This window comes from Harmonia axyridis, chromosome 5, assembly GCF_914767665.1.
Source record: "Harmonia axyridis chromosome 5, icHarAxyr1.1, whole genome shotgun sequence".
Lineage (NCBI taxonomy): Eukaryota > Metazoa > Arthropoda > Insecta > Coleoptera > Coccinellidae > Harmonia > Harmonia axyridis.
The window spans coordinates 35506979-35532635 of NC_059505.1; the positions used below are offsets into that span (position 1 = coordinate 35506979).

At 35.7% G+C, this 25657-nt stretch overlaps 1 non-coding gene across 1 annotated transcript; it reads left to right on the forward strand.

The window, feature by feature from the left end:
• The first annotated feature begins 20407 nt into the window (after positions 1-20407).
• On the forward strand, positions 20408-20491 carry Trnal-uaa. The gene has a single exon. It is a non-coding gene; the product is annotated as a tRNA-Leu (tRNA).
• The last annotated feature ends 5166 nt before the right edge of the window (positions 20492-25657 follow it).

A 25657-nucleotide genomic window follows, 5' to 3' on the forward strand; every position in this document is an offset into this window, starting at 1 on the left:
GTTGTTTTATCAGATATTTGATTGGATATTGGAGGGGTCACATTATAATGATTTAATATTTTGATTTAGATGAATCGAATCCACGGATAAGTGACTACAGTCAAATCGCCAATCAATAACGTTGAAAATTGTGATTGAAAATAAGTTGAACATGCTATTCGAATAAATTAGTGGCCCTAGAAAATCGCCTTGTGGAACTCCCGGATTCAATGAATCAAAATAATTTTTTTTTCAGTTTATTTTCAACCAGATCGTGAGAGAAACTTGGTACCTACTTCAGAACTTACACTCTAATCTCCTAAATTAGTGGTTTCATATCTTAAAGAATACCATTTTATTTTTTTGCCCTAATGTGCCTATCCACAATAACCGAGTGCGTTATTTCCGAACATATGTCCTGATAGTTTGTGTTAATATGACCAGTTCTTCAAAAATTAATACAGAATTCAGATCCATATTGTTATAACATACTTCAAATAAGGCTTCCCAATCTTGACCATTGTAAATTGTGATATGAAACTGAGTTAAACGTGCAATTGAACTAAATCAGTGGCCCTAGAGAGGTCCCTTGTGGAACTCCCTGGTTCAATGAATCGAGATACTGTATCTACACAGCTTTTTCAATCGATCTCCATGCAGATTTACCAATAAATGTTGTGTTGGTTTCTGTTATTAGGTGTACAACTTTGCTTCAGTTGTTTGGAATAGATGGCTAAGCGGTAAGTGATAGTCGAAATAAATAGATCATAGATGTCATAAAATAATGATGAGCTTAAGTATTTGTAAGCATAACGCCATCGAAATATTAGTCGATTTGTGTCTACATCATAAAGTTATTCTCGATTAAACATGTCAGTTTACGAGCCAAATTCTCGTCATTTGCGGGAGCTTTTAATTTTCTGATTTGATATGAACAAATCTGCGGCTGAGGCTCATCGAATGCATTCAAATACCGATGGTGAGGCCGATATTAGAGAAAGAACGTGCTGAGAGTGGTTTCAACGCTTCAAGAACTGTGGAAGCGAGAAGAGTTTCGAAGATGCTGAATTGGAGGCATCACTTGATCAATTGTTGTGTCAAACGCAACAAGAATTGGCAGGATCATTGGGAATGATGCAATAAGTCATTTCAAAACGTCTGAAAGTCGCGGGAATGATTCAGAAACAAGGAAATTGGGTGCCGTACGAGTTGAAGCCGAGAGATGTTAAACGGGGTATATTTGCTGGTGAACAGCTACTTGCATTGTGACTGGAGACGAAAAATGGGTTCATCAAGATAATCCCAAGCGCAAAAAATTATGGGGATATCCCGGTCATACTTCCACGTCGACGGTCAAACCGAATATTCATGGTTTCAAGGTAATGCTCTGTTGAACCAGCGCGGCGTAGTGTATTTTGAGTTGTTGAAACGGACTGAAACAATCACAGGCCATCGTAATCAGACACAATTAATGCGTTTGAGCCGAGCATTAAAAGACAAACGGCCGCAATACCACGTGAGCCAAAATAAAGTGATTTCACAACATAACAATGTACGACCCCATGTTGCGATAGTGGTCAAGACATCCTTGGAAATATGGAAATGGAAAGTCCTTCCCCACTCGCCGTATTTTCCAGACGTTGCTTTCTCGAACTATCACTTGTTTCGATCAATGGCACACAGCTTGACTTACCAGCACTTCCGATCTTATGAAGAAGTAAAAAATTTGATCGATTCGCTGATGGCTTCAAATGATGAGCAGTTCTTTCAACGCGAGATTCGTACGCTGCTCGAATGTTGGGAGAAAGTAGTGCCAGCGATAGACAATTCGCCTATGTTAAGGCCCGTTTTTCAAAAGTTAATTAAGATTTTAGAAACATATTATGCAATAAGGCTTGAAAATACTTACTGTTGAAAATTATGATTCAAAAGTGAATTGAACGTAGAATTAAAATAAATTAGTGGCTCTAGAAAATTGCCTTGTGAAACTCTGTGGTTCAAAAAATCGAATTACAGTATTTACACAGTTTTTTCATTTCACTTTCAAGCAAATCGTGAAAGAAACATACAAGTAATTCTCAAAAATGTATGCTCTCATATCTTGCAGGATAATATTTTATCATCTGCTCGACCGTGCCTATGAGTTTACATCCACAAAAAATAGCCGCTCTTTATCTCCCAACAAATAATGTGTTAGTTTCTGTTAGAACGGTCAGTTGTTCAAAAGTTAATAAAAATTTTTGAGAAATATTATGCAATAATCCTAATCGTTGCAAATTATGATATGAGCGTGCAATCAAAATAAATTAGTAGCCCTAGACAATTGCCTTGTGGAACACCCGGAGTCACAAAATAGAAATACAATATTTACACAGTTTTTGAGTTCACTTCCAACCAGATCGTGGAAGAACCATACACGTAATCCTCCAAAAATTCATGCTCTCATATCTTGCAGAATAATATTTTATCGTCTGCCTGACCGTGCCTATGAGTCTACATCCACAAAAAATAGCCGCTCTTTATCTCCCAACAAATAATGTGTTAGTTTCTGTTAGAACGGTCAATTCTTCAAAAGTTAATACAAATTTTCGAGAAATATTATGCAATAATCCTTATCGTTGAAAATTATGATCAATTATGATATGAGCGTGCAATCAAAATAAATTAGTAGCCCTAGACAATTGCCTTGTGGAACTCCCGGAATCACAAGATAGAAATACAATATTTACACAGTTTTTGAGTTCACTTCGAACCAGATCGTGGAAGAACCATACACGTAATCCTCCAAAAATTCATGCTCTCATATCTTCCAGAATAACATTTCATCATCTGCCCTGCCGTGCCTATGCGTCAACGTCCGCAACAACCCCGCGCTCGTTGTTATCTCCCATATTTTTTAAACAGCCAAAATTAATGGGAGCACCATCCGCAACAGACGACTCCGATGGAACATCAAAAGGCACTAAGAATTCGCTCAATCATCCTGCCCAACGGAGGGGTAAAAGTTGATTTTGTCAAAACACGGTATACATTTTAATTAGGCGTCCCAAAATTTCTTTACACCCACCGGCCCTACGTTTTAATCCGGGCTTGAAGGTCCGCGCACTTACATGTAATAATGGTAGATGGGAAATGATGTTGGGGTGCAAAAATTAACAGATGTGCCCAACAGACGGTGTTAATGCTCGTAATAGTGGATCCTCGGGGGATGTTAAAACCCGCCGCTGGTCGGGATTGGGATATGGAAGGGCATTTAACCATCGGCGTGTTTGAGAATTGTGATTCCAATTTGGTGAATGCTGCCTAAGTGACTGACTGTTAAGTAGGTGTTGATAGGTGACTCTATTTTGAAATTTCAGACGTTTTAGTCAGTTGGTCTTTACTTGATTATTCATATTTTAATTCCTCAATATTTTACAATTGGACCCAATAAAATGTACCGATATGGTGTTTTTTTCGAGATATATAACTTTAAGTTGGCATTACTGTTCGAGATAGCGACCGATTTAACAGCTGTCAAGTGATTTATTCTCAGTTTGGTTTGGCAATTCATCATGAATAGACTCACGTCTGAACAACGCTTGCAAATAGTGCCATTTTATTTCGAAAATAATGGTTCTGTGTTATGTTCGGAATACGTATCGCGCACTACGTCCATTTTATTTTATTTAGCGATGAAGCGCACTTCTGGTTGAATGGCTACGTCAACAAACAGAACTGCCGCATTTGAAGTGAAGCTAATCCCCAAGTGTATGTCGAAACATCGTTACACTGGTGCGCTTTATGGGCTGGTGGAATCATTGGTCCGTACTTCTTCAAAAAAGATGATGGCCAGAACGTTACAGTCAATGGTGATCGTTATAGAACCATGATTACTAACTTTTTTATTCCTGAATTGAACAACCATGAATGATGTCCAGGAGCTGTGGTTCCAACAAGATGGCGCAACATGTCACACAGCTCGTGCCACAATCAATTTATTGAAAGACACGTTTGATGACCGCCTAATTTCACGTTTTGGACCTGTGAATTGGCCTCCAAGATCTTGTGATTTAACAGCGCTAGACTACTTTCTGGGGGGCTATATAAAGTCATTGGTCTATGCGGATAAGCCACAGACCCTTGATCATTTGGAAGACAACATTCGCCGTTTTATTGCCGATATACGGCCACAAATATTGGAAAAAGTAATCGAAAATTGGACGTCCAGATTGGACTACATCCGAGCCAGCCGTGGCGGTCATATGCCAGAAATCATATTTAAAATGTAATGCCACAAGATTATCTTGCGGATAAATGAAATTCATGTCAATCGAATAATCCATCGTTGTTCTATTGCAATTTGAAGTTTTATAGCTTTAAAAAAAACACTCTTTATTTGATTGTATACAGAACAAATCTTTTCAACTGAAAAATACTACCAGCCACTCAATAAAATGGGCCTTATATTTTGAATAAATCCCAAAAATCAGGTAACCGAAGAATGTAAACAAAAAGCTTCCAGATTTAGGCTCAGCCAATCAAAAACGAGACCACGCTTGTCGCCACTGTGGTTCATTAAGTCACCGTACACATAAGTATTCCTCAGCGCCATCTACGCGTGCTCCCCCCCAATCAAAAACTACTGAACTATAAAATGAATCTATCAAAACGAAACGTCAAACGTAACATTTCGATTAACCTCTCTATCCGGCAGAGTGGGTAATTAAATGAAAAAAGACAGAGAGCGCCACTCCAATAAAGCGTTAATTAGATGATGGTTTCAATTTGGAAACACGCAAAACGGTATTTTTACGAAGGGTACTTCGGAACTTCTTTATCTCGGCGCGATTATCGCGCACGGCCGACACGCAATTTTCCAGTTTTTCATTACACAGGGTCGGCGCGATTACGTGTGATGCTTGCTTTACAACTGCCCGATAATTAGTTTAATTGAAATTGACCCGAGGTATAATATTTTTAATTGTTGGACGCGATTACTAAATGATGGCACGTGAGGACAATAAGCGTAATGCGCTTTTGGCATCGTTGTTGTTTTTCTTTTGCTTTCCTGGAAATACGATTTGTCATCGACTTTTATCGTTTGCTATTAGGAAATATTAAAATTTTTGTTGTTCTAAAGAGGGCATTTCCCGATGTGCAGTAGGTTTATACCATAGAGCAATAAACATAGATAGAGGGAGTATACGCAATTTTACATATGTCCCCAACATAGTTAGATTACGTTGTCGGATTGTGATATACTTATTTTCAAATCAACAATTTTACTTAATCATTAGGAATGTGTATTATATTGAATGAAATATAGTCATTTGAGTGATTATATGAGATCCGATATTTTTCCTAATGGACTAGTTTTCATTTTTTTGTTAAGAATTTATTCTAAAAATTTAAGTAAAATGAAACAAAAATGTGGAAGAATCATTGAAATATCTCTAGAAATGAAAAAGTTATGGGACTTTGAAGTTGCGCTTGGAAGAATAATTTCATAGTACGTGTAAGTGGCGTGACGTCACACACTAGACGACTGGTATTCGCAGAGTGCTTACGAATTCATTGGTGTACAATCACTTGTGCCGTTCGTGTCGTGTTTTGTTCGTTACACGATGGCTGAAATAACTTACTATACACATACATATAAATTACTTTTTTCTCTTTTTACTTTTTACTCCTCACATAAATATGTTTTGCCATTGATAAACTTCAACAACCAGTACTCAACTACAAACTGTTTATGAAACGTTTTTTAAATAAATCATCGTTATAAGTTGAACCATGATGAAGCAAACTCAAAAGTAGATACTTACTTGAAAAGTTTAACTCCTTTTATTTCAGCACTGACATAAGATGGATTTGAAGAAAAAAAACTCCATCACTGCGAATATATCTATTTTAGGCAAATTGTCACTTTGTCCTTTAACGAAGCCTTCTTCCATTATGGTGACATAAAAACAAAACTCGAGTTAAAACTACACTGTACAACTACAAACGGCGCGAGAGCCTTGGCGCGGCTAAGTATTTAAACGTAAATTATGGTGTAGCGATCACAGGCAAGTGCCGTGACGTCACAGACCAAAGACGTTCCGCGCTAAAATACGTAAATTTAAATAATCTATTTCTCAGTCATTTATTGATGAATTTTCCAAATTTTTTCACTGATTTATCAATTTTGCTTTATATTTTAATTCTATCGTGTCAAATATAGTATTATCAACATCACTAAACTAGTCCATTGTCGAACTTATAATAACCTGAATATTTATTATTTTCTGTATCTACCTGTTGAAATCCAATGATTGGCAACTTTTGTTCTCCTAGTGTCATCGGTTGTTTCACTTCGTTTGGCGCATTTGAAGGTTTGTTTTCTGAATTTCTGATAGGTACTTATTTCAATATATCTTGAGTATATATCAAACGTTGTTTCACTATGGGACATAAGAAGTGTATTCTTTGTGATGAAACTCGCGAATTGAGTGAAATATTGTATCACTGATATGTTTTCATTTCGTCGCGCTTCAAGTCAAATTTGATAGCTCATATTGGGGCCAAAATTTGCTCATTGAAAATGACATATGCTCCCTCTATCTATGTTTATTACTCTGAGCCAAATTTGATAGCTCATGTTGGGAGAAAAAATTCACTAACTGAAAAGTGAAACTAACGTATTCTCTCTGTCTTCATAGATAGAGAGAGCATATGTCATTTTCACCTTTCATTACTTTGAGGCTTACACCTATTTACAGTAACATCAAATGAGTCTTCTTATTATGAACTGAAAATCTCAAGAAAATTCCATCCTTCTTGTATCTTCTTGCATCCTGGAATTTCTTAGAAACCCCCAGCAAAAAAAAGATAAAATTCCAAATAAATCAGTCTGTTTGTGCTCTGAAAGATATCCCGTGTGGTCTAGACAGTTATAAGATCAGAAAACTTGATTTTTTTTTTTTTGATACGGAAGCTACATTGCTACAAAGCTGAAATTTAGAATAACTCACTTGATGGATAAACTCTAGGTATAGACACAAAATTTTAGAGGAATCTAACGTAAAGATTCTGAAATACCGACATTTCACAAAACAAATTGTTATCACACCATAATTCTCACGAAATTTTTCTTGAACATTCGTTCCATTATTTTACACCTAATTTTCAAATTTCGCAGTATTTTTAATCGATTGGGAAAACATAATTCATATGGATATAGCCCTGTAACCTAACCATGATTGATTTGAGTTGAACCCAATAGTTTGATATAATTGACTATTATAAAAGTCGCAGTGCAAAATTCAACTATTACAGACATTTGAACAAAATGTTCCTCTAGAAAAAGCACGCAAAAGAACTTGGTGTTGCAAAATGGCGAATGCGCAGTTTTCATTAATTCATGTTAGCGTCAATATCTGTCTTAGGTTACGGCCTTGAAGAAAATGACAGATGCATTAGAATCATATTTAAATAGAAGAAAAATTTGTTCGAAATTGGGTTTTAATGAAAAAAAAATTTGAACAATAAATTAGCAAGAAATATTTATTAAATGTCTCAACTTTTTAAGTTACTTGTCAAAGTTAAGACTTCAAAATTAATACTTTATGGTTTGGTCTAACGTACGACGGTTAAAATTTCACAAAACTCCAACTAAAACCCCAAAACGACGCGCACAAACGTCAAATCACAGCTTACATAGAAACCACCCCACCCAAAACCTCGATATACAAATCGCCATATAGAAATATCAATACGAAATTCCGAGTACGACGATATCGACTCGATGTTCCAAATTAAAACGAATAGGTAATACGCAAACGAGCTCTGAAAGCCTCCCTAATAGATTCGTTGTACCGGGATCCCGGAAAATATGGTCGAACTCGGCAATCAGTCCACTAGTTATATCTAAAGCTATTCCTGATTGGTGCGTTTAATATCATTTCATTAGGCTAAAAGCACTCGCTCGCCAATGGCGCTGCCTACCCGAGGTCCGATATTAACGTTTTGTCGGACAACTGAAATTAACAGTTCGCGTGTAGCTACCCCCCACCCTTCAGGGCCCCTCTCGCTGCTGCCGCCACCCCCCACCCCCGGCTGATAAGGGATGGTGAGGCAATTCTGGAAAAACGAAATGATTATTCGGTTCTGACCATGGTTTGGCGTATCACGACATGCCGTTTTGTTGTGGAAGTCGGTGATTATGCGGATTGTGAACGGGGCCAAGTACCGTGCCTTGGGGGTCACCAGTTGATTGGTGACCGTGCGGTTTTTAGATAAGGAGAACAGTTCTTACATGTCATGGTCTATACATGTAATTACTTAATATTCTAACCTCACGACGTATTTAACATTGAATGACACAAAACATTGAAATGCTTATGTAGTTGCAAAATAGCTGATATTTAAATCACGAGGTATCATGCCATTATTCTTAGAGATAAGATGATGTTATAAACAACAGAGATGTTGTTATTGTAATAAGTCTTGATCAGATATTCTGTAATGAATTAACGAAGTAGTTTTGTTTTTATTTAAACAAATTTTCCTTACGGAAACACATAATTATATAACGATCATATAGTAATAAACATAGATAGAGGGAGTATACGCAATTTTTACATGTCCCCCAACATGGTTAGGTGACGTTGATCGTTATAAATGTACGAGACGCATATTATATTGAATGAAATATATTTGTTTGAGTGATTCTCGATTAAATATGCAAATTTGTATATTTGAATATACAATATTGGATTTTTTTTTCTTGGGGGGGGGGATTATAGAAAAAAAAATGTTTACAACAACGTTTTCTCATATCCGTAATGTGAAAAAAATAGGTTTTAATAACGAACTTCCAAACAAGTTACTCAAAATATATTTTTATATTATCATTTCGATTGTTCTTATCTTATACTGGGTTTTCCTAAAATGGAGTTACGAATGAAAATGAGAGATTCATTGGTAAATTTTAAGAATGAAAGTCACATAAACATTAGCCCGCAAACGCTTTGTTTTCGAGATACGGGGAGGTTCTTGTATAGTTGAACTTTTTAGTGATTCTTATATCAGTTTATCGAATCTTTATAGATCTTCGCTACAAAATGGGTATTAAATAAGTACCAAAACTTATAATTAATTTATTCATCACAGCTTACTAACTGGATGTTTATAATAATTTGGATATTTCTGAGGATTACCACAGAGCAAATTGAATTTGATAGTTCATGTTGGGGAAAAAATTTCAAAATTTTAAGGGACCTGCCTTCTTGGATTTTGATGCCTTTGATGGTATTGGTCCCTTTTCACTTGATTTCTGCATTTTTTCTTATGGTGCTCACGTCGTCTTTCTGCCAATATGGTTTTGAGGTAAATGGAAATCAGCTGAACGACTTATGGAGGGTATAGAGATATGGAGAATAATCTCTTATGTTAGAACTATTGAGAAAATGTTCATTGAACTGAATTGAATTGGCGGCGATAGTTTAGCTAGAGGGTATAACCAACCCAAATAGGCGAACATAATTATTTACTTCTTACTTGATCTCTATTAGTACTATTTGACGTTTCCTAGCTACACTAGCGCCACCAATTCAGGTGTCTTTTGAAATGGAAAAATAATTCTCTTTCCTTCTACCCTCCATGAAACGACTTTCGACAGACCAAATGAATATTTTGAAATGATGACGTTGATTTATCAATTCTTTGTATAGCGCCACCTTAAGGAAGAAAAGGGACCCATGCCTAGCCGAGTTCCCAGAATTGTCTTAAACGAAATATAATCAGTGAATACACAAGTATTTAACACATCTTGGCAGAAGATTTCAGAGTACCAACATTATAATAATAAAATGTAACCATGAAATCTGTGCGAATCTGAGATATTCTCTAAAAGTTGTGGCAGAATGAATGGATTAGCCACAGAATTAGGGCAAAAATATATTCTAAAAGAAGTTGGAGAATGGGCTCCCATTCCTACATGAGTGATGGAATTGCCTTCTGAACGAGTATTAGACGATATTTTCTTTATTTCAGTCAAGTTTTGTGAAATATTGTCGAAATTCAATGAAAAATTAAGATTATACATTCTAGTGACTTTTGTATTGTATCTTGGTAGTTTTTGTAACTGTAACGAACATTGAATGATTATCGAATTTGAATTTGAAGCGTACGTTTCGAATTTCCAAATAATTCATAATTACGCATTAAATTCGTGAATTATGCCTGACGAAATCGATTTAACACCACCAGAATTAAGAGAACTTGCGAATAATGTTGCAAATCAGCAAATTACCTATATTATATTGATAATTAACGTGTGTTGAAATTTGATAGGATCGGAGGTCAGTGTAGACAACCACAAAACGAAAAAAAATGTCTTAAAACAATGCTGTAATGAGCACTGTTTTTAGTGCTGTAATGAACTCATTACGATACTGAAATAGAGAATACTATATTGTGCAACAAATGAGGAAAGTTCAACTTTTCTCGCGAGTGTGGAAGTTTGTGGCACGGGCCTGAAAGGCGAGTGCCGCAAACACACGAGCGAGAAAAGGACTTTCTCCACATGTTGCACACTATAGGCTTTTCCTACAACTGCACAAATTTCAATATTTCAAGTAATGGACTTGATTCAAATCAAAATGGCCTTCGTTGAAAGTATGTGCTAATTTATTGCGTTTCCAAAGAAACGACTCAAAAGCTCAATTCCATTGGTCTACCAAGCAAAGTGTGGGCAAAGTGCCGTGAGAAATAATCTTTCTCACAGTATGAGCAATACATAGTTTTGAAATTGAGTAAGCTATGAAGAATACACTACTTTTAATAGCTGCAGTTGTAGGAAAAAATAGTTTTAATGATCTGATATTTTTAAATAATATTCAATGTATCCGAGGAAATTAACCGAACCCTTTCTGCATAATCGAAAGCTAAAAATACAATTATCCACTCGCAAAAACCCTCATCCGACAAAATAAAAAATAAAAAAACTCAATCCCTCCCAACACAACGCACATATACGAATAAAATTGATAAGCTCCGCGAGTGTATGAAAATGTTTTTGTTTCTTCCCAGAGTGCGAAAATACCGAAGAGTATGCGAGGATTCATAAAAATAATTAACGTGAAGATAAAAGCCACAAATGATAAAGCTCCACGTGCCTTTGAAAAAACGGAAGTCACGCGAATACCTAGTATATATATGTACAGACGAACAAATTACATTAGCCCGCCGAATAATCCGGCCATTTTCCATTAACGAAAGAGCTTTTTTGAAAGTTTACGTACGTAATTGTTGTGTTTGAAGCATAAATCGGAGATTTTTTTTTTGGGGTTTTGAATGGCCTGATATGGAAGTATAGAGGGAGGTGGATATAATATATGCAGTTTGTTTTTTATGTGGTCGCTATCGATCCTTGCATATTGGATATACAGTGGGGGTCTTCGATTGTAGGTTTGTTTTAGTATCTTTTTTTTTAGATCGTCTGAATACCAACATTATCTTAAGTTGTTCGAGAATGTCAACTTTCTCGCAGCAAATTCAAACGACAAACGACGTGAAACTGGTATTCTGATCCGTTTCTATGAAAGAAACTGTTTTTTGTGCGGAACTTAGTATATTGTGCAACAATGGGGAAAGTATCTACAACTTTTCTCACGATTGTGAAAGTTTGTGGCACAAGCCTAGAAGATAAGTGACTCAAACACACGAGTGAGAATAGTATATTGTGCAACAAGTTGGGAAAGTCCAACTTTTCTCGCGAACACACGAGCGAGAAAAAGACTTCCTCCACATGTTGCACACTATACTTTCCCTAGAACTGCACAAATTTCAATAATTCAAGTAATGGACTTGATTCAAATCAAAATGGCCTTCGTGGACAGTATGTACTAATTTATTGCGCTTCCATAGAAACGACTCAAAAGCCCAATTCCATTGGTCTACCAAGCGAGGTGTGGGCAAAGTGCAGTGAGAATAGTTATTTATAATACAAGTGCAGAAGGCATTGATATTCTTCCACGAGTTCAAAATTCAAAAACAAGCCACGAAGTGGCGAGTTTTGGAATGAACGAGTGGTAGAATGAGCCTTCTGTACGAGTATTATACATTATTTTCTCTAATTCATTGCATTTTCATTGAAATTAATGAAATATTTCCATAAATATAATTTAGTGATTTTTGCATTGAAAAATGTTGGTTGGCAGAACTGATTTCTTTAAGGCAAATTGATGAATTGACAGATAAAGCCGTGGCGGAAAGTTCGGAGTACCAACATAGAATAATAAAATATAACCATGAAAACTGTGCGTTACTGATATATTCTCGCACGATTTTGTTCTACAAGATGTGGAAGAATGAACGGAATAACCACAGAATTAGAGAAATAATATTTCCCACAGTATGAGCAATACATAGTTTTGAAATTGGGTAAGCTGTGAAGAATACGCTACTTTTCATAGCAGTTGTAGGAAAAGGACTTTTTCCACATGTTGCACACCATACTTTTCCTACAACTGCGATGGAAAGTAGCGTTTTCTTCATAGATTACTGAATATCAAAACTATGTAGGTATTGCTCATGCTATGATATAAATATTATTCCTCGCGGCATTTTTCCCACATCACGCTTGATAGACCAATAAAATTGGGCTTTTGAAATTAGGAACTGCGTTAAACCATAATTTCGAAATTCTACATATTGAGACCTAACCATCCTAGAAGTGTTAAAAATAAACCGATACAATAAAGTTGGAATGTTGTTGAACGTTGAAATTGGCGTTCACAACTCGCCACTTAAAAATCTTTCTGTATCTATTTGTTGCAAGAATTCCCAAGATCCATTGTCAATAACTTGTACCTACCTTACTTACCCTATATATATTAATCTATATGTATATGAAATAAGTTCACTTAAAAATGTTAGTTATTCAAAAATGTAAAATATTGAAAAAGCCTATCCATAATTCAGTGACCTCTTTTTAATTTTAATTCGATTTTAAACATTTCGAAACTTCAACTGTAATATTTGAAAAGGGTTTATAATTGATATTATTATTATTATTATTGCGGAAAAAATCAAATTTAATTGCTATAAGGCATAAATCCCTCCAGCTCGTGAATCTGAAACATGAATTGTTCAGCTTAAAAAGGAAGATACTGAATAATCAACTAACCGAATATAAAAAAAAATGTGAAAACCATGAAATCCAAATCATATACATAGGTACCAATTGCTATAATTTTTTATCACATGAGATCGATTCAAACCTCGCAGCCTTCATTAGGTATATAATAAACTCAAACAGATTTTTTTTTGTGATCTGATAGAAATAATAAAGTATAAAAGAAATTTTGCACTGTTTTTTTGTTCATTTCGTCTGTATAATTTCTCACAGAAAATATTTAATAGGATTTCTCCTTAATGCTTTAAGTATTAATTAAATAATACTTATTCATATCATTCAAATTCATTTTATGTAGGCATTTTCATTACATAAATAATCTAAAGACCGAAATAGTTCGAATAATAATGGAAAACTACCCCTTCGAGTCATAAAACCGACTGTATTGACACCTATTGCCAAAGTGTGAATATATTGTCTGGAATCCCAATGATGAAAAGGGGTGAGAAAAGCTACCTTTGAAATCGAATGAAGATTTCTGTAGACTGCTTTTTGAAATAAAAATAGTATTCTTCTCCACATCGAAAAAGAAATCGATATTAGTAGATGAGTGCACTGCTTCTAGATGGCGACACCAGATGATTACAGAGTACTGTACGGAAACACTGCGCCAGCTGCAACTAGATGGGGCAAAACAGTTACAGAATACTGTATTCAAAATAGAATACTACTTTGAAATAGTATTCTATATATTTCCAGCTCAGTTCTTTCTTTTATGTTAAGATGTCTCTGCATATTCAAATGAAATCTCATTCTGATTCAAATTATTAGTCGTTCGCCAAGAAATCGCAATGTCTCCGTATAAATTCCTAAATTTCAATAGTAATCCTATAATTTTTAGAATCTCATCAATATGAGCTCTTTTCAAATTCAAATTCTAACGACGACTTTCATAAAACTTTGATTGACTGATCAACTCGTTGATTGTAGATTGAAAACAGAATTGATTTTATCGAGTAAATCACCACAATAAAAGTTCCATGAAATCCATCATTTGCTATTCAATTTAGAAACTACTTCTGAAATAAAAAACCTCTTCATCACCTTAATGTTCAACGTTTTCTATCCCAATGAATCTCTATATATTGCAATATGATAATTTATTAAACACAATTATGATCTACTCCTGAACTTCTTAAATACAATAGGCATCACCAACCACCACTAAAAAAAAATACAGACATTGCTATCATACTACCCTGTGAAACATAGACGAAAAAAAAAAATACTGTGTAAAATGGTCTTCAATTTATATATCTTGACAGTCATCAACACTGATCAAACGAAATATAATCCCTTTGATCCTTTGCAACTCCTTCAATCTTTTCATTTGGAACTCTTCAAATTTTCTCATTTCCTCTATTTCATTACGTAGTTTCATCATTTTATTGAAATTTTCTTTCTGGTATTTTTGCCAATTTCCACTATTGACATCGTAGTCTTCTTCTTTGGCAATTTCTTGTACGGTATGGCTAATTGGTTTTATAGTTGAGGCACATCTTTGCTTCAGTACATTGTGCGCAATTTCTACCACTTCTTTCTTCAATATGCTCTCTTGTTCCTCTAGAACTTCCTTGATTTTAGCCAGTTTAGCTACATATTCATGTTCATCTGACAGTTCATGTCGGATAAATGCAAACCTGGTATTCACACTTTCCAGTTTTTTTCTCATGTTCAGTATTTTGTTCGTCATGTTTATCAGCTTGTCATCCACTATACTCTGACGACCCAAACGGTCATCACCACTTGTAGGCATGATGGTGAAATATAAACTATAAATAGCTTTTAGTGAGAAAGGAGATGATACAACTAATTTTGTTGTAATTGGGTTGTCTTTGACAGTTGTGAGACATTATAGTTCTATGACATTATAATTCTGTGACAGGTAAAGACTACGTAGATGCAAAACACAAAATAAAAAATATATCCATGTGATTTCTTCTGAAATCCATGATAAATGGATGGATTATTGGATCTTTTGGTTTGCAAAAGTTTCATTAAACTAATTCACTTTAAGAAGTAGAATTTGGATACATGACATGAAACGCTTATTATCGTTTTTATGTCCTTCGACAACAATTGAGAATTTCTATCCTCCATGCCTCTTTGAAGCAATTAAATCTACCATTACTCAAAATGGAACAATACACGATTTGAAAAGCCATTAAAATTGTTGGAATTTACTTCAAAATGGAGAAAATTTTGCACTAGCCGTTCGCAAAACTAAAGCACTCCTAGATCGTGCTCGGCGATAGTGTGACTGGTAGAAAAATTTTAGATGTTGGAACAAGTCAGTGATGTGAAGAATCGAAACCGTGTTCGTAGCTCAAAAACAACTGAGAATATTGGTGATGGAGCCCGTACTGTTGGCGAAAACCTGGGTTTGTCATTTCCTCGTCAATCTTGGGAATTTTGCATAAAACTTAGGTCTTGAGGCTTTTAAAATTCAGTTAACACAAGAATTTAAGCCGGTCAAAATGGTCCAGAATTTCATCGAAAAATTATATTCAGTGATGAGGCCCATTTTCACCTCGGAGACTCTTGGCATTGGAAATCCTCCTAACCACGTAGATGGTAGTCAATAACTCTCTACACATCTTGGTAATGTGATTTACCAGCTCAGATTTGACTCGAATTCTACCTCTATTCATTTTGCTAGTGAAAATAATTTTTTGTGTTTTTGAGTCATGAACTGAGAACCAACTATGGGCATTAGTTTTGCTTATTTTTGTTTTCTCATGCAAGCTTAATCTAGATATTGACTTGTTGAGGATGTAAGTGTCGTCTGCATATGCACATGTTTTGTCTGCTGGTATCGAAAATTACATTGACGAACAATACTGCATCTAGAACTGAACCCTGAGGCACACCACATGCCACCTCACAGCCTGTTGTCTTTTCGACAAATAAGATTCGAAGTACAACACACGCAGTACTGCAGCTTTTCAAACGCAGTATCGCATCACCCCTTATCCCTATTCAGAATCAAGTGGTTGTACTGACTCCCGTTAGAGGGTTGCAGTTAGGGATTCACGGCTTGGCTTGATTTTCAAGCTACTTGGCTTGAGCTTGACTTGAAATAAATCAAGCTCAAGTCAAGTGGTAATTTTTCAATCTCGAGTCGAATCGAGTATTCATTTATCAAGTACTTGAATCATATCAAGCTACTTGATTTGTAGCAGTTTTATTGTGTAGTGTCACATCAATAAAAAAAAATGATGAAATGAGAAGGAACCTTGCAAAGAACAATTTTATTTATCAAACTTATTGTTTAAAAGAACCGAAAATATCAACTTTTTCGAAACAGAAACATAAATTGAATCTCTATAAATCATAACAAAATGAAAAATAATAAAGTTTCTTAATAATGAGAAACCTCCAGGGTTTGTTTGATTTCATAATTTTCCATTCAGGATCTAAGACACATGAGGCATCTTATAGATTTGTCGCCCAAATTATTGTGGGCTTTTGCAACTGTAAGAGCAGTTTTGAAAAATTGTTTTTCAACAGGAGCTCAAGATGCCGGCGTTGATAAAAAATCCTTGGCCATTTTGGCCAAGTTTGACAAGATATTTCTGAAACTACTGAAATCTACCAACAGATTTCATCGAAATGCGAGGAAACTACTAATAAAGTGACACTGGCAAATCCTTCAGTCTCTCGGCACTCGAGGAATCTCCTAATTCAGTCTAAACGTGCATGAGATTTCAGAAATATGTGCCGTGCGACGCGTGCATATCAAGCTCATAAGTAATATCAAGTAGCTTAATATCAAGTCAAGCAATAAATATCTAAAATCAAGTCAAGTCAAGCTCAATGGCTTGATGAATCCCTACTTGCAGTTACGAGGATGCGAAGAGCGGAAATGTTATTCCCTATCGAATCAGAAATTGAGTGGTAGCGTTTTTCCACATTTTCATTTCAAAATCGGAAAATCATGGTATAAGGTTTTCGTTGGACCACTCTGTATATAAATATCAGTGAGTAAGGAAGAAGGAGAATCTATTGATTGGTTCCTTTAATTCTTTTCAATCAAAAAAAGAAAAGTTGAAAAAAAAAACACAAAAAAGAAACGAGAATCACAAATTGAACAACCAACACAACCATAACCCCAAACTACAAAAGAAAATCCTTCCAAAGCGACAAAGAAACTTCCTCCTCCTCCTCCTCCTCCCCACCCCCACCACAGCATCCGGTCTCCAACGGCAACGTCGGGATCTGCGGAGGCACATCACTACAACCGAGCAAGTTAGGCTAATTATGGTGGTAATTAGGATAAGCTGGCATGGTTAGTTAGGACGGCGATCGTTGGGCCGCCATTGTGCCGATGCTGCGGTAATTGGCTGGAGTTATGGCCCGTTTATATTGTCGCGAAGACGATAATTGAGAACTTATCTGCGACGCGTATTTAACCTTACCTCGACAACCGCCAAGGTATAGCTACTTCAGCCCAACTATACAAGACGAGGGCTATTGTTGGAGATGTCGATACTTGCTGGATTCGATGGTTTTGGGATGTGTTTTTTTCTGTGGTGTGGTGGGTCAATAAAATAATACATCGTGTTTGACAATATGAACATTTCGAATTGTATCATTCCTATTAGGGCTGTGCGTATTTATAGACTTTGGTAAGATATTTGAAAAGCTTTCAGGCGAATAGAAATCTGTTAAATATGGGGTACCACAAGGGACTGTATGGGGACCCACTTCATTCATGATTTGTATGGAAACCTTTCATTTATAGCAGTTAACTTTTTCTTCTTCCTCTTGGCAGTGTTTCCTTTTTTTTCTATGGAGGGTCAAAAACTAACACAACCGTGTTTGCTAATATAGGTAACCATTACAAATTGTATAATTCTTATTGGGTCTGTGTGGGAAAGCATTTGAAGCATTCAAGCGGAAATAAATCTGTTGAATATGGAGTACCACAAGGGATTGTATTGGGACTCATTTATTTGTATGACAACCTATCATTTATAGCAGTTAACTTCTTCTTTTTGGCGTGCCCTATCTGTTCCGGACGTTGGCAATCAAAATGACAAGTTTTGTTTTATTGACAGCGTTCCTAAAAAGTTGTACCAAAGTTTGTCCAAACCTTTTGCAGAGATTGGACACCCATGGGCCATGAATGCCTCCTTCTATTTGGTCCCCTCTTAAATTAATATTCAAAGTTTCTATCCCAATGAATTTATATGTATATGTTGAAAAATGAAAATTTATCAAACACAATTATGATCATTTCTTAAACTTCATAAATACAATAGGCATCACCAACCACCAATAGAAAAATTGCAGACATTACAATCATACTACCCTGTGAAACATAGGCGAAAATTAAAAGAATATTGTGTAAAATGGTCTTCAGTTTATAATATCTTGACAGTCATCAACACTGATCAAACGAAATGAATTCCTTTGATCCTTTGCAACTCCTTCAGTCTTTTCATTTGGAACTCTTCAAAATTCCTCATTGCCTCTATTTTATTATCTTCTTATTTTCATCATTTTGTTGAAGTTATCTTTTTTTGTCAATTTCCACTATTCACTTCGTAGTCTTCTTCTTTAGCAATTTCTTGAACGGTATGGTTAATTGGTTCTATATTTGAGGTAATCTTTGCTTCAGCACACCACGCGCAATTTCTACCGCTTCTTCAAGATGCTCTCTTTTTCCTGTAGAACTTTCTTGATTTGAGCCAGCTTAGGCACGTATTCACGCTCATCAGAAGGATGAATGCAAACCTGGTATTCACACTGTTTTTTTAGAAATCATTCAAGTGAAAAGAAATCTGTTGAATATGGGATACCACAAGGGACTGTATTGGGTCTCATTTTATTCATGATTTCTATATACAGCCTATATCATTTATAGCAGTTAACATCTTTTTTTTTTGCTTGCCCTATCTGTTCTGGATATTGTAAATCGACATATCGAGCTTTGTTTTATTGGCAACCTTCCTAAAAAGTTGTACCAAAGTTGTCCAAACCATTTGTAGAGATTTCATACCCATGAATATTTCCTTCTATCTGGTTCCCTCTTAGCTCAATATTCAACGCTTTTTATCCCAATAAATTTCTATATGATGAAAAACGAGAATTTTTTAAACTTAATATCTTGACAGTCCATTATTTCAGAAATTATAGCTCATAAACTGAAATATTTGAAAAAAAATGGTAATTTTCTCGTGGCTGCAACTACTCTTGGACTCAAGATACGGACTTGAAACCTCATCATGTTTCAGATCAAAGATTGATCTTCAAAAAACGTTTTTATTTGAGGGGTATGTGGCAAATATTTGAGGAGAATATAACGATTTATGTAGAGATATTCAATTTTCACTTTGCTTTTTCCAAACTTCGAGTTCAGTTTCCTCTTAAATTGTGAGGTCTAACAAAAATTGGTAAGCAGTGTTAGAATTGGCAATCCCTATGTAGCCTAATTTCGTTTTTGCCTGAAAATTTTGATATCGAAAAATTTCACTCGAATTTGCAATAGCCTGGAACTTGAAAAAAAAACGAAGTTGGGCGATTAATCCATTATTTGAGAAATTATAAGTCATAAACTGATATTTTCAAAAAAAAAATGATAAATTTCTTGAGGATTCTTGAGAATCCCAGACTAAAGATATATCAACTTGAAACCTCATCATGTTTTAGATAAGAGTTTGATCTTCAAAAGGAGATATAAAGATTTTTGTAAAGAAATTAAATTTTTTGGTTTTTTCCCCAAAACAAAACGAATTCAGTTTCTTTTTAAACTGTGTGGTCTTCGAAAAATTGGTGAGCGGTGATAGAATTGGCGATCCCTAGTCCTAGTAGTAGAGTGTCCGATCAAAAAAAGTTGCAGAAAAACCACGCACGGTTATTTTCTAAAATAATTTTTCACTTTTTATTTTTTGAAGAAAAATATAATTTTATATTAACCGAAGCTAAGGTTAATTATAATACAACCATGGAAAATCATATGAATTCATGTCAATACTTTCTTTATTTCATGAAATCATGATCATTTTCATGAACGTTTATAAAGCAATTAATCACCAAAAATGTAGTATAATTGAATTACCCAGTATTATATTTAGCTTTTCAACTTCAATTTCAGCTTTATTTTTTTTTATATTTTTTTTTATTTTATATGAAATATTTTTTGGTACTTATACTTCATGTTGTAGCTATACTTTGCAACATGCTCACTAAAAATCAGCAAATCAACTGAACTTACTAGTATCGCTCGACATACATTGCATAAATCAGCCAACCTTTCCCAACGTCAGGTTGGCCGAGCGGTCTAAGGCGCCAGATTTAAGCTCTGGTTCCCGATTGGGAGCGTGGGTTCGAACCCCACACCTGACACATCCTTTTTTTTTTCGAGTTACGTTGATCGCTGAAGAATTCATTTTTTTGATTAATTATCTACTTTGATAAAGCGTATACATCAATTTTATATTTGAAACGATCCTGAAGTGAATCGCGAATATAATAATTATTCGATAAAACCAAATTGCACACATATACAGTGACTTTTTGTGTATGTAATGGCCTCTTAACAGTTACACGAGAATTCTCACTGCGAAAATTCACATAATCCTCAAATGAATAATGTGCTTCGTCGCTGAAGAAAATTTGATGCAAAAAATTGTCTTTGAACGTTGTTGTTCAATAGGGATTCATCAAGCCAAGTACCTTGACATTTTAAACCATTTTACTCGACTTGACAATCGAGCTCGTGAAAAATTACATACTTGAGCTTGACTTCTCTTGATTTTAGATATTTATTGCTTGACTTGATATCAAGCTACTTGATATTACTTGAGCTTGATATGCACGCGTCGCACGGCATATATTTCTGCAATCTCATGCGCCCTTAGACTAAATAAGGGGATTCCTCGAGCGCCGAGAGACTGAAGCATTCGCCAGTGTGACTTTATTAGTAGTTTTCTCACATTTGTATGAAATCTATAGGTAGATTTTGGTTATATCTTCCCAAACTTGGCCAAAATGACCAAGGATTTCTTATCAACGCCAGCATCTTCAGCTCCTGTTGAAAGACAATTTTCCAGAGCTGCTCTCACAGTTTCAAAAACCCGTAATAGGTTAGGCGACAAATCCATAAGATGCCTCATGTGTCTTAGATCCTGGATGGAAAAGTATGAGATCAAACAAAGCCTGGAAGTCTCTCAATTAAAGAAACTTTGTTTTTTCATTATTTCTTATTTTGTTGAGATTTATAGTGATTTCATTTATGTACCTATTTCAAAAAAGTTGATATTTTCGGTTCTTTTACACAACAAGTTTAATAAATTAAAGTGTTTTTTGCGAGGTTCCTTTTCATTTCATCATTTTTTATTGATATGACACTACACAATGAAACTGCTAAAAACAAGTAGCTTGATATGTTTCAAGTACTTGATAAATAAATACTTGACTTGATTTGAGATTGAAAAACTACTACTTGAGCTTGGAATCAAGCTCAAGCCAAGTATAGCTTGATTCCAAGCTATAGCTTGAAAAAGCTTGAAAATCAAGCCAAGCCGTGAATCCCTACATAAGAGCTAATCAAAAGCATTATTATAATCCAACTCCAACTACAGTCCGTCAGCGTATGATTATTATTGTATTTCATTAGGTATTATATTTTTGACTGCTAGTTTGGTGACAACAATTTCATACAATTCAAGCCTGACTCAAAATTTTATGGCGGTTTGAACTACCTACTTATATATATTTCGCTAAAACTAGATATTTGATCAATTGAAACGAAACTATGTCATACAATTATACATACCAGTCAGAGACATGACAAAAATGTGAAGTACCAACTGAAGAATTCTCTAAATATGTTTTGCCCATTTGTTTCTTTTCAATTCATAACTTTTTTCTGAAAAACATCTAAAGCAAAAACCCAAAAAAGGCCATCCAACCCCACCAAACAAAAACCTCCAAACAACAGCATCGTATGTGACAAAACGATAAAAAAAGTCGTGTACTTCCCCCGAAACCATAATGGAATATAAACAGCGCTAATGTAGCGTCCTCTGGCGGTATCAGCCAGAAACAGGCGGACATGATTATGTAACAAAACAGGGACGTCGTCTTCTTTTGTCATCCATAGCCTGCCTAGACGATGATAAATTGCCTTTCAATTGTAGCGTTCCCTATTCGTTTCTTAACCGATCCCTGTCTCCAAGTCCTGCGCTTAAAAAATGTATCGTATATCGATATATATCGTTAGGAGGACCAATTTGGGCATTGTATCGGAAATGAGGGATTAGCGAAATGGAATTTTGGACACGGGGATGTTTATCTCTTTTGTACCTTTTGTGTTCCGGTTTGGTGTGTTGTTGTATTGTAGTAGTGAGATGTCAAGGAGGGGAATGGAGGTTAGAAGATGTGGTTCGCTCATTTGGGGATATTTGGAAAAATAATGTACCTACATCTTATAAAAGGAAAAACTTACTCAGAAAACTGCAGTTTCCACATTGATATGTTTCTTGTACGCACATATTTTAAATTAAATTTAGCGATTATTTATTTTTGATTAATGATAGTTATTCCACAACTGAATCCAAATTCAATCAACTGCCCAATACTCCTAGGCATCCCATAAATCAAGTCATTAATGAATGATTTCAGGCATATCGTTCCATTCTTCCTGAAGGGCTAAATTCAATTCCTGAAAAGATGATGATGAGTTTCGGCGATTGAATATTGCTCTCCTTAAGTAATCCCATACGTGCTAAATTGGATCCATGTGTGATGAGTTTGCTGGCCAGTTCATTCTATGGATATTGTTCTCTTGAAGAATGTTTTGAACCCTTCGTGTGCGGTGTGGTGAGGCGTTATCATCTTGATAAATGATATTATCCCCAAATTCTTTGCGCAGAGGTACAATGATTGGTTCAATGATGTTTTCTATGTAGATGGCATCAGTCATGGTACGTTCAATGATAATGAGAAGGGTACTGCGACCGATCATTATACCCCCTAGCACATTATTCATTCGCCTTGAAAGGGTTCAACTTCCTGGGCGAAATTGAGTCGCTCTAGTCTGCCTTGAGCTCTTCAAACCCCCTTTCTCGTCGACTATCATTTTTAAACCGAATCGTGACTCGTCCGAAAAAAGTACGTGGCGCCATTGTGGTAAAAGCCAGTCTTGGTGGTGTTCTGCTCATTGACGACGGGTAGCTCTATGTCCAGGTGATAGCCGAGGTACTTTTGAAGGTCTTCTTGCCTTCAAATCTGAGGAATGCAACCGTCTCCTTATGGTACTGGTTGAGACTACCCGTCTATAGGTCCTCAAAAAATGACTTCGGTCTTCGAAGGTCTCTTACAGATTCCGTTCGATTCCTTTGAGTAAAATTTGCCATATAATGGTCTTCCCTTGCCGATGTTACTCTTGGTCGACCAGGTTTGGTCTCCGGGAAACTCTGCCGGTTTCCATGAAAAGGGCCACTATGCGCCTCACTGATATCCGTGGAATATTCAAAGTGGTGGTTCCACAAAGCTTCTTGATGTAGTGCTTCTATTGTTACCCGGTAAAACTGAGAAATTGGATGTCCCGGCATTTTCCACGGAATATTATCAATATTACAACTCTCGTTATTCACTGAAAACTGATTAATTTCGAATAGACCAGTATTCTCCCGAATAAGAAACATTTTTTGATGGAATTGTTTTCATTCAAGTGATGAGATAGTGAAGATTTCACACTCAAACAATTGTCATGTTACATTCAATAAGTTGGTATAGTTAATATGGGGGCCAAGACTTTTAACAATGTGTGTATGTAAGAATTGAACATGCATATGTATTTTTTCTACATTCATGCAAAAAGCAAAACTTTATTGAACTATATTTAGTGGAAAAAGAAGTTCTTCATTGCACTAGTGCAATAAAGTTTTTATTGCACTCATCTGTCATTCTACTTCAACGTGCTGATGGAAATCGTCGACAGTAGCGGAGGGATACGTACAGGAATCACATGCAAACAAACTCAGTGTTGCAAAACAAATATTTCAGCCTGAAGGAAATAACGATGTACAGTTACCAAGTACTAGTACGTTTACAGCAGTAACAAACCAAGAAGTGGATTTAAAAAGTACTTCACTACGAATTATTCATATTGAAAATTGCACCAATTGTTCATTCACTTTCAACATTGAGGGTAAAAATAAAGTTTGAGTTACATTGTTCGTAACGTATTAGTTCCTGTTTCAATGCAAATAGATATCAATAATAAAGTATTCAAGTGGCGCTTTTCATTTTCCTACACCTGGTGCCGCACCTCAATAAATCATTTTTTGGTTTTTGCATGAACGTAAAAAAAATTTTGTATGCAACTCGTGCAAAAATTGTTTATTGCACAACACGTCGAGTGCAATAAACATTCACTTTTTGCACTTGTTGCATAAATAACTATTAATTACTCTCGTCATGTTCTTGCTGTTGAGGTTTGTTTTTAAAATTTTTTTGGTTCTTTGGTTGGTTATTATTATATATCATAGACTCAAGTCTATGTTCCGAAATTTTGACACGTTTCTCTTGAGGCTTGGTACTAACGAGATGAAAAGAGGTATTCTGAGAATTATTGAAAGTTATATCACTCAAAAGCTCCTGAATTCACGTCAGTGCTCTCCTTTTTTTGTAAACTGAATCATCATATCATCACACCAGTAAACATGAAAGTATTCACCCCATACCTCATCGAATCTGGCTTACGACAAATCCCAGCAGAGTTAACAACTCACAACCCAACTCTGTAACATACCTTCTCCACAAAACTTCTCGGAGAAGAACCCAATCCCAATTTTTCCCATATTATCCGTATTGCGTTACCAATCGATCACAGTTTCGGGTTGCAGAGGTATCATTAAGTCATCAATCACTTGCCACCCCTCTGCGCGTAGCACAAGCTAAACCAATAAAGTGATAACGTAACACAATTTTAATTTCAAATGAGAGAGGACAGCGGGAAAAATCGACGTGTCTGCCTGATTGGAAAATAATGGTCGAGTTATCGGTTTCCTAGCGTGGCTTGGGTCGCAAATAGATTAGCTGGTAGCGTGGAAGCTGTGCTGGACCACCCCTTTCGTCATTTGGCTTGTTTATGTATGTTGGGATCGGTGACTGGGGGATGTAAGGTTTTGTTTATATCACATATAGGGACGAAATGATCGACTGGTAGCAGTTCCGATTTTTTTTAAAGGAAGCAATGATGATGAAGAGACAGTATAAGGAAACCTGTAGGATTGATTTATATAGGTGTACAACTTTGCCTCCGCCGTTTCGAGGATATATTGAAAAAAAACTGGTTACACATTTATGATTCAAAGTATTATTTATCGCTGGCCACTACTTTCTCCCATCTTTCGGACAGCGTATACTAATCCCGCGTTGAAAAAAATGGTCATCTTTTGAAGCGATCCACGAATAGATCCAATTTTTGATTCTTCATAAGACCGGAAGTGCTGGTCAGCTAGGTCGTGTGCCATTGATCAAAACAAGTGATAGTGCGAGGAA